This window comes from Pocillopora verrucosa, chromosome 8 (assembly GCF_036669915.1).
Source record: "Pocillopora verrucosa isolate sample1 chromosome 8, ASM3666991v2, whole genome shotgun sequence".
NCBI lineage: Eukaryota > Metazoa > Cnidaria > Anthozoa > Scleractinia > Pocilloporidae > Pocillopora > Pocillopora verrucosa.
The window spans coordinates 7080450-7095399 of NC_089319.1; positions in this window are offsets into that span (position 1 = coordinate 7080450).

The following is a 14950-nucleotide window of genomic DNA, read 5'->3' on the forward strand; positions in this document are numbered from 1 at the left end:
ACGTAAGAAAGTGATTCATTGTTTTAAGACGACGAAACTACAACTAAAGGCAGTCAATTTTCTACACTTCCGGTCTCTTTTTATACTCTGCTGGCCACAACAAATCCTCCTAAACAAAAACATGGGATTGTCCCAAAATCGGGTAAAAACAACGGAAACTTTCTACACCTAACTCTCATAACTCTCAGGGCATCTTCATATTTACCTGTGCACGATATCAAGAATCAAGATAAGACAAGGTGAACAACTACACACAAACTGTATTATGATAGTATCCAAAGTAAACTGTATAATAATAAAATGAAACACGATTGTGTTGTTGTTCTAGGATTCGAGCTAGTTGGTCGTATCACCAAGATATTATACGTTGACGAAATAAGCTGTGGATTGAGATGCCTTCAAGATAAAAAATGCCAATCTTACAACAGCAAATCCGATGTTAGCGATGCAAAGAAGTAATGTCAGCTGAGTAACCGAACTAAAAAATTAAGTCCCGGAAAACCTGAGGCGTAACCCACGTTCTAATTACTATGGAAGAATTACTGTTGAGTAAGGTGCTTAACCTAAGGAACAAGTCATATTTTTACCACCTGGGTAGAAGGGTGGAAGAGGGGGAAGGAAAGGTCACAGCATTTCGGTTCTCACAATTAATCGAGTCAGCCAATTTTCAAATCAATTTTCAATTTAGGTTCCACCTTAAAAGTCTGTCAGCGACGACCGATCTCATCTCCGTTCCCTTTGAAAACCAGGATACCCCCCACCCCCCCCCCCTCCCGTAAGACCCTCTTACCCCTCCCACAAGACCCTCTTACCCCTCCCACTCCCTTTTCCAAGCGAAGAATGGTGACCTATTCCTTACTTCTCCTAGGTGCTTTTCAGAGAATATAGAGTCTATGATCTCTTGCCTTTCCTTATAACTTTTCCATTTTTTTAATTTGAGATAGAGGGATGCTATGTATCCTACAAATATTTCCAAAATCAAAAGCTATCTAATGATCACGCGAAAGGAACTACCGTAAACGTCCATGTATAAGCCGCACTTTTTTTCACAAAATTGATGCCAAAAATCAAGGGTGCGGCTTATGCATGGATACATTTGTGTTTGGAGTTCTCAAAAACCTAATAAATATTCATAAAACTTCTTAAGAAATAAACAAAAGAAACTGAGAGAGTGTTGCTGTAGTTCATTGACTTTTTCATTGAGTGGTGGCTCCTAAAGGAGCTGTTTGTGTCTTCGAGTGTTTATCGGCGAATCTTTCTCTCCAAGATTTCTTTCAAGTGATTAATTTTCGCTTTACTCGAACAACTAAACACCAACATACAAGGAATCTCTCGTTGTCTTTTACTACCTTCATGGCAAATTTGTCGACTGCATTATCAGGCTCCTGTTCTGCATGAAGTTTTTCACCTATTGCGGGTTTCCAAACATCTTTATACACGTGGTATCCCCGAACAGCTGAGTCGACGATGGCCAGGCCCTGGCCCAGACTCCTCCCAACATTTAAAGCTTGGCTACTAAGCACTTATTTGTTCTCTTTTCTGTTTCGCTTTCTTTAGACTTGATAAATGTGAAAGATAGCCACAACTTCTATGTCGGTGTTTCGAAACCTTGATTGTTTGTAGCAATACAACTCTACTGAAACTTCAAACTGTATTATTTTTATTTTTTTCCAAATACTGCGCTTCCAAATCAGGGGTGCAGCTTATCTACGGATGCCGCTTATACATGGACGTTTACGGTACTTTTGGAATAAGACCTATGTGAGGTGTTTTGTTTCTAAGTTTGATCTTCTCTTAGTTCCAAATCATTATTCTTCCCTCTTCCGATGTAGATAAACGAGGCTGAGATTCTGCCCATCCGGCCTTCTCCTGTAAGGAAATTTTGCGCTCTGGACACTCCAAAGGAGACGGGGAGTATCGGATCGACCCCGAGAAGAGTAGAAACCCTTTGAGGGTCTATTGTGACATGTCAAGATATGGTGGTAAGTGAATAAGTTTTTTTTAGAGACACCAGGACTTTAACCGGAGTATATTTGACTTGGAGCAGTTTCTATTGGAACATTCTGGTCTAGGGTATTCGTGCTTTCTCTACAAAGGTCCTTATTGTGTTTTTTAATCAAAACTGTGACCAAATTCTCGAACGTGATTGGTTATCACCAGCCGGCCGATTTTAGCACAACAAGACAGTATACTTGTCATAGTTGTAATTGGACAGTGTAATAGGACAGTTAAAGGGACAGTTAACACGTCATGCCTGTATGAGGGGATAGAACGCGTCATGTGCGGGCGCTGTTGTTTCGCATTTCGCCGATCGAGTAAACTGTTGTTTTTGGTTTTTCTGAAAACGTATAACCAATGTCTAGTTTCTTTCCCAAATTTAGCCATCATGTGTGATATCATTTATGCTGGAAACAAAGCTAAGTTTGGTCAACCAGAGATTTTGCTTGGAACTATTCCAGGTATGGCACACATAAATTACCCACGGAAACAACTTTATCAGTTTGCACAATAAGAAAATATAATATATTCCACTGACCTTGATTAAAATATCAGAGAGCAGAAATAAGCTACAGGATAGCAGATGAAGAAAATGAAAATGATGTCTTCTCCTTTCCAAGATTTTTTTATACTTCTTAATAGTATTTGTCACTAGCCCCTTACACTCGTACATCAGTCTGCACCTTGAGGGACACCACACTTGATGGTTTGCATAGGAGAGCAAGCTTGATTGAATTGGGCAAATCGCTGGCGGCAAGAGAAGTAGCTTTTGAACCACTGCAGAGCCACGTCACGGATACCAAAGTGCTCCAATTTTGCAAACAAGATATGATGATCGAGAGTGTCAAATGCTTTGGAAAGATCTAGGAAAACACCCACCGTTGTTTCGTGTTGGTCGATTGCAGAAGCTATTTTATTTACCAAATAAATGAGTGCGTGCGATGTCGAGTGATTTTTCCGAAATCCAAACTGACAGCGGTAAAGTATATCTTGTTTTTCGGCAAATTCTACCAAGCGATTGTACATCCTCTGCTTTGAAGATGGGAATAATTTTAGCGATTTTAAGTTTGTCCGGGAAAATGCCTTTTAGCAGAGATAGATGATAATATCTGCCAATGGAGCAGAAATAAGGTGAAATGAATATTTAATGACATGCATTGGGATACTGTCATAGCATTCTTTGAAGCGAACATGTCACAAATGCTTTCCAGTTCACTTTTTGTGGTGGGCTTTAAGTTTATGGAGGGACGGATATTATCACCAAGATAAGAACGAAAAGAAGGATTCACCTTGGGTATAGATTTAGCTAGGTTGGGACCAATGTTTGTAAAGTATTTACAGAATCTGTCAGCGATCTCCATTGGATCCGTTAATGTTCTGCCTTCAGATCTGAATGATGTGGGAAGAGATGACTTACTGTTACGCTTGTTAATAACTTCATTTAACAATTTCCAAGTTGTTTTGAGGTCATTTCTGGCATTCTCAAATTTGGAGTCGTAGTATTTACGTTTGGCAATGCGAATAAGATGGGTGAGTTTGTTTTTGTAGGCTTTATACTTGGTCTCAGAAGATGTGGAAGATGATGTGACGAACTTTTTGTAGAGTCTGTTCTTCTTGTTAACGGATTTCAGAAGTCCACGGCTAAGCCATGAAGAAAAGAACTTGTTTACCTGCTTACCTTTGAGAACCTTTAAAGGGTAACAGGTGTTATAGATTCTGGAGTATCCTTCAATAAAATCATTATAGGCTTCATTGGGATCTTCCATGTGGCGAAATAAGGACCATTTTGCGTTTGAAAGGTTCTCGTTGAATTTATGCAAATTATCGTCATTGAATGTGCGCATCACAATTCTTCTTTCTGTGCTGCGCGTTAGAGTTGCGTCGTCAAAATATGCAAAAACGGGTAAGTGGTCAGATAAATCATTTAGAATAATGCCGCTAAAAACACTAGGGGCAAGGTTGTTGGTGAATATGTTGTCAATTAGCGTCACAGAGTATGAGGTGAGGCGTGTTGGATTGGAGATGAGAGGAAGAAAGGCGTGTGAAAATAAGCTATCAATAAATTCCTGTGTTGGAACATGATGATTGTATTGGAGAAGGTCTAGGTTAAAGTCTCCCATAACAGTGTTTATTGCCTTTATAAATTAGTGAGAGAATATTGCTGAATTTGTCAATAAACATAGCAGCGTTTTGATTTGGTGGTCTGTAGACGCAACCAACAATAAATTTTTTCCGTGGGGAACAATAATTTCCAAGAAAAGTGACTCAATTACATCTGGATCTGAAAATTTGCATTCTTCGAGAAGTTTGTATTCAAGGCCGTTTTGTAAATAAATTCCAACTCCGCCGCCTGTTTTTGATTTACGATGGTTGGAGACAAAATTATATCCCCTGATATTTACGTGCTCTGCAGTGCAATCAGTTAGCCAAGTTTCTGACACACCAATCACAGAGAACGGCATATTAAGATTTCTTAGCAATAAATTAAGTTGATCGAAATTTCTTATTAAGCTTCGAGTGTTGAAATGTATAATAGAAAAGTTTGTTTTGTCGCCAAAAGAAGTTACTCGATTGTTCAGATCTTCCTCAACCATGTAGCCACTATTGGGCAGGTTAGAAGATGACTAGAAAGTGGATTAAACGATTCGGGCTTTTCAACAGGATTAAATAATAATGTTTCAAGACGGTCGGCATCGTAACTCAAGGGACCATGAGAAAATTCATAAACTGCTAAATTAAAGGAACTATCATCCAAGTGCTTAAAAGGGAGGAAAGATTGAAAGGGTGTGTTGTCAGCCATCATAGAAGAAGCAAATTAAATTACAGACTAAGTTACAAATTCAGAGTACTTAGCTTAAAGTTAAGCTCTCTTGTCGAGCAAACCTTTCAAGTTCGTCAAGGGTTTTGAACTGGATAGGGCGGGAGTCTTCGGTTTGCCGTCGATAGATGGTGAAGTTCTTACACTAACAAAACCTGAAGCCATTACGAGTTTGAAATTTTTTCGTATCCGCCAGGAGTTGTTGAACCTGCGGAGTTAGATGATCAAAAAGCTTCACGTTCTCTAGTGTGCAATCGGCATGTAAACCAATTGAAGAAGCTGTAACCTTGCATGCATCTTTCCGTACGTTCATGACCTTCTCTAGCAATCCTTCTTGTGAACTTGCAAACAACTGGTCTCAGGCTGGAAGTGGCGTTTCTGGTGGGAATACGATGGACAATATCGATATCTTGAATAGAAATTTCATCTCCTGCAGCTTGAAAGAGGCTAAGACATAGTGTAGTTGTGTCGGAGGCTGACTCACTTGCCTTTATTTCAGGGAGGCCGACGATCTTTACGTTGTATTGATAGCTGTAGCGCTGAATCAACTCTATGGATTTCCCAATCTCCTCCACTCGTTTAGACAGGACATTCAGGCGCGCCCAGAGCTGTTGTAAACTTTTATCCGCTTCCTGGCGAAGGTCATCGTAAGACTTGACATAAAATTGGAGGGTGTTCAAAGTCTCGTCCTGTGATATCGCCGGTCGACTCGCTTAGCCGCCATTGTTGGAGACATTAGCATCGTTGAAGCTAAGTTTGAGGGAATTCTGAAAGTCTTCAAAATTTTTCTTTAGAGCAGTAATTTCTGATTTGAGGCTTTCATTTTCTTTTTTAAGCGAGTCAACATTCGTATCAGGCATAGTTAGGGGAAAAAAATTGCATTAACGCGGAGCGATCAGATATTCGTCCGCACACCTCGCTCGCACAATTAGCATTCTCATTGTAAGGAGAAACCAGATGCTAGTCACTCTTTGGGGTCAAAGGGTTAAAATTTGTTTGAACTTAAAAAAAAGTGATATGATTTGGGGAAGTAAAGACTCGTAATCAGGAAAGATCATAGGAGTAAGATGGCTTTTTATGAAATGGATATTTTTTTTATTCTAGACTCTCTTATATTGCTGCTTTTATGTTCTTTAACCCTTTAACTCCCATGAGTGACCAAGACAGAATTTCTCTTTACACTATCAATACAATATTAACCAAATAAGTGGTGAGAATAAAGAAAAATTTCAATTTGGGGATAATTAGTTGATCAAATATTGAATTCTTTAAACTAAAATTGTAAGAATTGTATGGTTGACAATAAGTAGAATTACAAATTTGATCTGGGAATTAAAAGGATAACTGTGTCAAGCTTAAGTTTGTGCTTAAAGCTGCAACTAACTCGAAGATTTTTTTCATTAACTCGTGAATTGTGCGCATGCGCAAGAGCGAGTTGTAGGTACGATGTGGGTAATAGCACTTGCTCGCTCGCTCGCTCGCTCGATTGGTCGATTCCTGTAAACTTTTTTTCGATTTTAGGCTTTTGAGTGCATTTGATAGTTTTTGGCGAGCAATAAACAAACGAAATGGCGACCTTTGTTGCTCAGAATAGTGGTGGGGTGAAAAAGAAGCCAATAATAATTTTAAAAGAGTTTCTTTTTTTCGTTTTAGTTTCAACAAGCGGCGCCAGCGACTGGCAGGCATGCAAGGATTCACACTGAAATAACAGAACAATCTTCGTTTTTCATAAAATTGTAATTTACAATCCTTGAACTTGAAAACAATCCGAAGATTCATTGAAAATATCACTTACTGAGAAGCGCTCGGAGTTAACAGATGTTCAAAAGCTTTTTCTGTTATGGCGTGCGATTGAGGACAAAATCGATTATTACGTTTCGTATCGTGTGTTTTTCCTGTGTGAAGCAACAAAAGATGCCGGCGACTGACGAAATTACAAGTTAACACGAAAATCAAATAACACCTAAACAAACAATTTTAGCTACCGATTTTCAGTGAATTTTTAAAGAACAATTTCCTTTTAAGTTTCAAGACAATTTGAAGATTCAAAATACATATTAAGTACTAAAATGCGAAAGTTATACACCACAAAATTGATAAATAGGCCTGAAATGAAATTCTATCTTTTTGTTGATTATACGTTTCCTAGCACGTGACTAAAATCTACCCAGGCAGAGATCCAAAATGACGGTGGCAGCCTTGGCTTAGTTACATCACTCAAAACTCGTTCCAGTTTGTCTCATTTGATAAAGAGGGAATCGTTAATTTTTTCATTAAGACAGTATTGCCTTGATTTTCTAATATTTACAATGATAGACAGTAAATTTCACTTTTCACCCACATTTACTTCCAACCTTTTCTTTTGAACCGGAAACAAAAATGATATACGTTTAAAACACATTACATCATCCACCCTTGTCAAATGTAATAGCATGATCATTTCAATTGTAATGCCTTCTTATCCCAACGTTACTTTGTTTCTTTGCTACATTAGCGAACACTGAACTACTGCTCGTACTCTAGATATGACAATCAACCTCAAAATTCCCTAAACCAGATAACATTAAACATAATCCAAAAAATCGTGTCAATTCACGAGTTTGCTCACAGAGCACTTTGATTTTTTTAGGTGCCGGTGGCACACAGCGAGTTCCAAGAGCTGTTGGGAAGTCTCTGGCTATGGAAATGGTACTAACAGGAGATCCTATTTCAGCAGAAGATGCACAGAAATCAGGTTCATGTTCCTTTCAACTTAGCTCCTATTTTTGACCAGTTGTTCATCATTACCTCTTTATCTTACAAAATTGATCAACATGCAACTTCTCCCTGTAATAAATATACATCATCCAGCAAATAGATAATGAGAATATTTAACTTATCAGTTCTAAGTTGTTACTGATCTAACGTCAAATTCTCGTAACTAATTAAAAGGAAATGTGTAGCAGCTAGAGGGGAGAATTAACAATCAGATCTTGGGGGTTAAAGGGTCAAGGAGGAAGGTACTTAGCATCGTAAGTCTTCCCGGTGGCACTAGGAAATTCTCACACAAATTATTGAGAAATGTGTACAATACTTCCACATCACCAAGGACTGCAACGGAGACACACTGTTTTATGCTAAACACTTGTGTAAGCCTGCAAAATTTGAATTAAAGGCGTAGATTTTTCCCTTCTGTTTGTTAGTATTTCCGCGAAGGAACCGTTCACTTCCGAAGACGTTTTTTAGAGTTTACGTAAACTTGCATGTCTTCAGTACTCCTCTCTTATTAAAAGCTCTCGGCAAAAGTTATTTGCACCAACCTTTCTCAATTGCAATACAAAGTGGTAAAGCCACTCAACCATTTCCCGAAAACATATCACCTAGTCTCTCTGATTTAGAGCAATCTACTGAATTCTTCACGTCTTCTGCGCAACCGAAGTAAGTTCAATTTAAAACATGAAAATGTTCCTATGTTCTTACCAAAAGCGCAGCTCCATCTTTCTGCATGTAAACTACACACCACCCACAATTCCTCTATTCGCTCTGACGAACGGCTAAGGCTAGGAACGTCAACTTTAGAAACTCTCTATGGTGGCCACTTTGCATTATCAACGCTTTTGATAAAAGTTATCTTTGTGATACCCCACCCGCCGCAGTACCACAGTTTTTCTAGAAACTTACCCCGTCTATTCAAGTGTTATCATGGTGATGAATAACAGTATAGTGAACTTGTAAAGACTTGCGATGAAACTTTCCCTAAGGAAAATGTTCTCTTTTTTTTCATTTCGCAGGACGATCGAAAGGAAGGGATGACAGCTTTTTTAGGGAAACGAAAAGCCGAATTCACGGACAATTAGTATCTGTTTTTTTCGAAAAGTCGTAGCCTGCGAGAACTTTCGATCGTTGTGTGGGAATGTTAAGGCAGGTGAAAGAATAATGAAAGCTTATGTAAAATTGTGTGAACAAAAATACTTACCAAAAAAAAAAATTAACTAGCAAAATTGATAGAAAAACTTAAAATAAAGAAGGTAAAATCATAGTCATTTTTCGTTCGTTCGCTCATCTGTTGAACGGATACTGTGGGGTATACATTGGGACTGGGGTGAGTATAGATTTAAGTTCTGGTCAGTTCGATGTGTTAATTAAGACTCGAGCCAGGAATACTAAGTGACGCTGTAAATAACGGCTCTTCAGTAAACTTTCTGGAAAAACTAATCCAAGGCAAACCAAGTTTTTCGACTTGTTTCCTCACAGTTCACTTTTCTTTCGTTTGAATCAAATTCTTGGAAGAAAAGGATTTATTTGCTTTATTTATTTTTTTATTTGTTAAGTAACAACTTATGGAATAAGACCTCTGTGGCGTGTTTTGTTTCTTACTTTGATCCTCTCATCGTTCCAAATGATTATTCTACCCTTTTCCGATGCAGGTAAACGAGGTTTGGATTCTGCTCATCCGGCCTTCTCCTGTAAGGAAATTCTGAACTCTGGACACTCCAAAGGAGACGGGGAGTATTGGATCGACCCAGAGAAGAGTGGAAACCCTTTGAAGGTCTATTGTGACATGTCAAGATCTGGTGGTAAGAGAATGGATTTTTTTTGTGACACGAGGACTTCAACCGGAGTATGTTTGACTTAGTGCAGTTGTTATTGGAATGTTCTGGTCTTGGCTATTCGTATTATGTTTTTAATCAAAACAATGGCAAAATTCTCGAACGTGATTTGTTATCACCAGACGGCCGATTTGAGCACATAGGACAGTGTACGTGTCATGCTTGTAATTGGAAAATGTAATAGGACAGTTAAGGGGACAGTTAACACGTCATGCCTGCCTGAGTAGACAGATAGCGTCATGTGTGCGCTGTTGTCTCGCATTTCGCCGAGTTAACTGTTGTTTTTTTGTTTTTATGAAAACGTATGTCTAGTTTTATGAAAACTGATGTCTAGTTTCTTTCTCAAATTTTAACACAGTTTTGATTAATTGGTAACAGGACTTCTGGTCGTCCAATTCTGTCTCTAATGATACTCGTGATTAACAATTCGGTCTCCCGCTTTGCACATCTATACGAATTATTTACTTATTTATATATTAATTTCTACTCGCTGACATTTCTATACCTACAGAGATGATATTTTAGTCTCTCCACCTGTGTATCTTATTCTACATCAGTTTATGGGAGTCTGTTTTAAATATAGGCTATTCACCTTCAAGAAAAATCATGCTGTTTAACATTCAGCGATGTTAACAAACAAAACAATATTTGAAAATATCTACAAATTTGATGACCGTCATATTCGCATTTGTGTTCACTATGATGAATCACTGGATCTTCTTTCTCTGGTTGTTATTGTAGCGCAGCATAACGGAAGCTTCAACAGTGCATTCTCCTGTAGATGGGTGAAAAAATGATTCATGAGGCTGAACACTCGTTCAGCCGAAGCAGAACTTGGCTGCACCAGAAGTAGCTTCCGGATAACAGCAGACCAATTGGGAAGGGTGCGTGCATGCTTCGCCCACCACTGTACCTTCTCCTCTTCTTCCTCAATAACTGTGCCGTCAGCAGCCGCTAGGTAACGTGGAAGCTCGTTAACAAGGCCATCAATAGTTGCACCATTATTGAGGAAACTGAACTTTCGGAGCTCTGCCAAAGATGCGGCATTTGGGTAGAGGTTTTGGACTTGGACTGGGCAGCATAGAATTACACTTTTAAAAGCACGGACAAGGTCATGAGTATTGGAACGACCTTGAGAAGAGTGGAAACCCTTTGAGGGTCTATTGTGACATGTAAAGATAGGGTGGTAAGAAAATGATTTTTTTTTTGAAACGAGAACTATAGCCGGAGTGTATTTGACTTGGAGCAGTTGTTATTGGAACGTTCTGGTCTTGGCTAATAGTATTATGTTTTTAATCAAAGCTATAACAAAAGTCACAAACGTGATTGGTTATCATTGTTGGCCGATTTGAGCACTAATAGGAGAGTGTACGCGTCATACTTGTAATCGGACAGCGTAATAGGACCGTAAAGGGACAGTTAACGGGTCATGCCTGCCTGAGTAGACAGATAACGTCATGTGTGCGCTGTTGTCTCGCATTTCGCCGAGTTAACTGTTGTTTTTTTGTTTTTATGAAAACGTATGTCTAGTTTTATGAAAACTGATGTCTAGTTTCTTTCTCAAATTTTAACACAGTTTTGATTAATTGGTAACAGGACTTCTTGTCGTCCAATTCTGTCTCTAATGATACTCGTGAATAACAAATCGGACTCCCACTTTGGGATCGTACGATTTTGTTAATCACTCGTATGATTTCAGACCGAATTGGACTCCACTCGGTCCTGTTACCATTATTAATATGTCCAAAATTCTATTTACATGGATGTCACCAGATCATTTAGGCTTGTTTTACTTTAGGAGGTTAGCTCCTGGTGTCAAATGTTGAGTGCGGAAGTCCCTCTCCTAAGGTGTGAGTTCATACCGTGGAATAGGTAAGTCACATATGGTTCTGCAGAAAAGTGCCATGAAAGAGCTCAGAAGACACTTGTCCTTCACTCAGCTGAGATTCCACTGCCGTAAGAAACAGGGACGCACATTCCACGTGGTCACAGCTTTCAACAGCTCAGGTGAAGCTGTGGTCCAGTACTTCAGCGGTCAGACAGATGAGCAACCGGACGCCTGTGGTTCGTTTGTGAGAGTGACGAGTGATGACAATTCCGAGTTAGCTGTCATTTGCAAAGATTGGGGACTAGCAAATGGAAAGTACTATGTTGGAAAGCGGGGACATGGTGGAGATCAAAAGAGGTTATACAGCTTCCTTGCCTTCTGACAATTTAAGTATCACCTTAGGGTCTACTTGAATAGCGACAACGACATGGAATGTGATGATGTCGCCTCTCAGAGTGTTAACTCAATCGGCGATTTCTGGAAAGTCTCTGTTCGTTAGTTGCGTTTAACTCAGAGCTGTCTGTACACCAAGCAACCCTTGACTGTGAGAATAACTTCTTCAAACGAATAGACTGAAAACAGAGACGAACACAAGAAATGCACCGTTACCCTCAGCTGTGGATTGTAAAGCCGTTTTAGCGCACAAATATCTAATTAGGTCACATGTCTGACGCTCGCTTCTTCCTTGTGGTAGGCTTACCCACAGTGCTTCACTGTTTTTATCATGTAGTTATAGTTTTACATACACCGGATCCTAGAGGAGTCAATGAGATAAACACGGTTTTCTATGTAGTAGTTTATGTTGCTTTATGTATTTCCAAGAACAATTAAGGTTCGAAGAGATAGACTTTCCCTTTTGTTTGGTCACGGAATATGTAAATATACTGATTTCCGCGTGAATATAAATAAATATTAGGGCAAGGTGTTTTTTAAATCTTACAATTTGTTATTTCATCCATTTCAAAGTCAAATCGTTCAAGTTTTCGAGAGCACGAGGAACTTTGTCTGAAGTATAAAGGGGGTAAGTTTTTAGAGAAACAGTGGTGCTGTGTCGGTGGGGAAGTATGACAAAATAATTTGGTTTTATCAACTGAATTGTTAACGTAAATTGTAAATCAGAAAGACGTTATTTACAGATCAGTACAGGTGAGAATTTGACGATTTAACTGACGGATCAATTTTTCTATCAATCTTATTCTTTTGTTTCCGAAGGCCTGTAAGGATTAAATATAAATCTAGAAAAATGATCGAACAATCCTCTCTCGAGAATTATGACCTCTAGTTACTACTTGTTTTACAGTATTTTGTCATGAACAATCGAGCAAATCTGCTCGCGATCGAGGCATCGGCATTGCATCACTGAGAGAACATAGATGCCACTGGTCTTCAAACAAGCAATGGCCAGTCCCAACCTCCAAGCGAGATTTTCGCTCGTGTGAGTTCAGTGGACTTTGTGATACAGAAACCTTTAATAGGAGAACCCCCTCGTATAGAATGACGACTATTTTCTAATTGTAAACATACATGCGGTATGACATAGCCTACTCCGGTCCGCCACAACGGAAACGTTTTCTTTCAAGGCGCACATAACGTCGCTAATATCGGGATTTCGGTCGACTGAAACTTGAAGGAAAAGTAGCTTATGGGTGCTAAAAGCATAATATAATTCTTGACTCGTAGAGAGCTCTGAACGCGACATTTATACAATGCCCAACTTAAATACGTCTTTTGATTGAAGGGCTGAACATGTCGCGAGTCGTGAATCAAAATACACTTACTTTCTAGGATAAACAAAATTCACTCGGCCCAAACAAACAAACTTCACTGAGCCCCCGAGGAAACAACGACTTGACTTTCGACTCTCACATGACACCGTGAAACCGCAGCAAATGTGTGTGCCAGCCTGCCTATAAAAATTATTTTTTGCAGTCATTTTCGAGTTGGGATGTATGACAAACACTTTAAAAAAATAAAAATTAAAGTGACTAGCACCACAGGAAACAGTGAGGATTCCTCTACCTTGCCCTGCCAGGGCAACAAAACTCACGGTATCCCTTGGAGTCGGTCATTAGTCACTTACTTTACCAACTTTGCCAGGTGTCTACATTATAATTGTTTGGAAGCGAAAGTAAACACTATTAGAAGGGTAGCTAGAGGGCAAAGGATGAGAAAATAATTAGTGCATCAGAAGAAACAAATGTTTCTTAGCATATTGGCTTCCGTTGCCAATTTTAACGTGCACGAGTCAAAAATAGGAACGCAGAAATACATATATGGTACAGCAGATATATCTACAAATTGTGACTCATAAATGTACGAGTTAGAAGGTGAGAGGGAATTCTGTCACTTTTCATCTCTCTCTGTTGAAATTACATCCTGTAGCTCTTTTTAATTAGGCGAATTTCGCTTTGTTTGGTGGGAAAAAGTTGTCATCGATCCCGAATGCGACCAATCGATACTCATAGAAATCCTTGTGAAAGAGAAAAGAGGTTCGGAAAAAAAAGAAAAATCCGAGTGATCGAGGTTTGTTTCTATTAATGTGAAACGCCCCGACGCTTTAATCGAATGTAAAGAAATGTTAATCAGAAATGTTAGTCGTGATCAGTACTTCGTTCCAAGCTGACTATTGCTTGATTTACGAAAGGGGTTCTCAAGCTGTTTCTTTTTATTTTTTTTTAATTATTGTCTCAAGTTTCATTAAAATTGTATGAAAAGCTGATAAAAGATTTTTTCAATAGAAAAATAGGAGAGGAGTGGAAAGAAACTGAAGGTCAGAATATACTGGTTTCAAGGAGGAACCAAGTCATTCAATTTGGAAAAAATTGGCTAATTTAAACTTAAGAAGAAGATTGCTTTCCAACTTTGATAACAACATGATAAAAACAATCCGAGTAATCTAGGTTTGTTTCTAGCTAAATGCCCTCACGCTTTACTCAAATGTAAAGAAACGCTAACCTCAAGCCGTGATCAGTTCTTCGTGCAAAGTTCACTGATGCATAATTTATGTATGGGTTCTTGAGCTGTTTCTATTTATTTCTTTTAATCATTGTCTCAAAGTTCATTAAAATTGTATGAAAAGTTGATAAAAGAGTTTTTCGATACAAAAATACGAGAGGAGTGGAAGGAAACTGAAGGTAAGAATATACTGGTTTCTAGAAGATTGCTCTCTAACTTTGATAACAACATAAATCTTGAATAGTCAGCCACTTCGATAAATACGTTTGATTGAGAAGTATATATACAAAAGACCTTTACTACCGCATAAACGTGAAAGAAAAGTCGAGTCGTGATCAGTACTTCGTGCAAAACTGACCCATGCATAATTTATGTAAGGGTTCTCAAGCTGTTCCTATTCATTTCTATAATTTTCATTGTTACCTAAGGTTCATTGAAATTGTATGAAAAGTTGATAAAAGAGTTTTTCAATACAAAAATACAAGAGGAGTGGAAAGAAACTGAAGGTAAGAATATACTGGTTTCAAGGAGTAACCAAGTGATTCAATTTGGAGAAAATTGGTTAATTTAAACTTCAGAAGAAAATTGCTCTCTAACTTTGACAACAACATAAATCTTAAATGGTCAGCCGCTTCGATAAATACGTTTGAGTGAGGAATATATATACAAAAGACCTTGACTTCCGCATAAACGTGAGAAGAAAAGTCGAGGAAAAGTAAGAAAAGGAAGGTGAGTGTGAGTGAGAAACTCGATGTATTTACT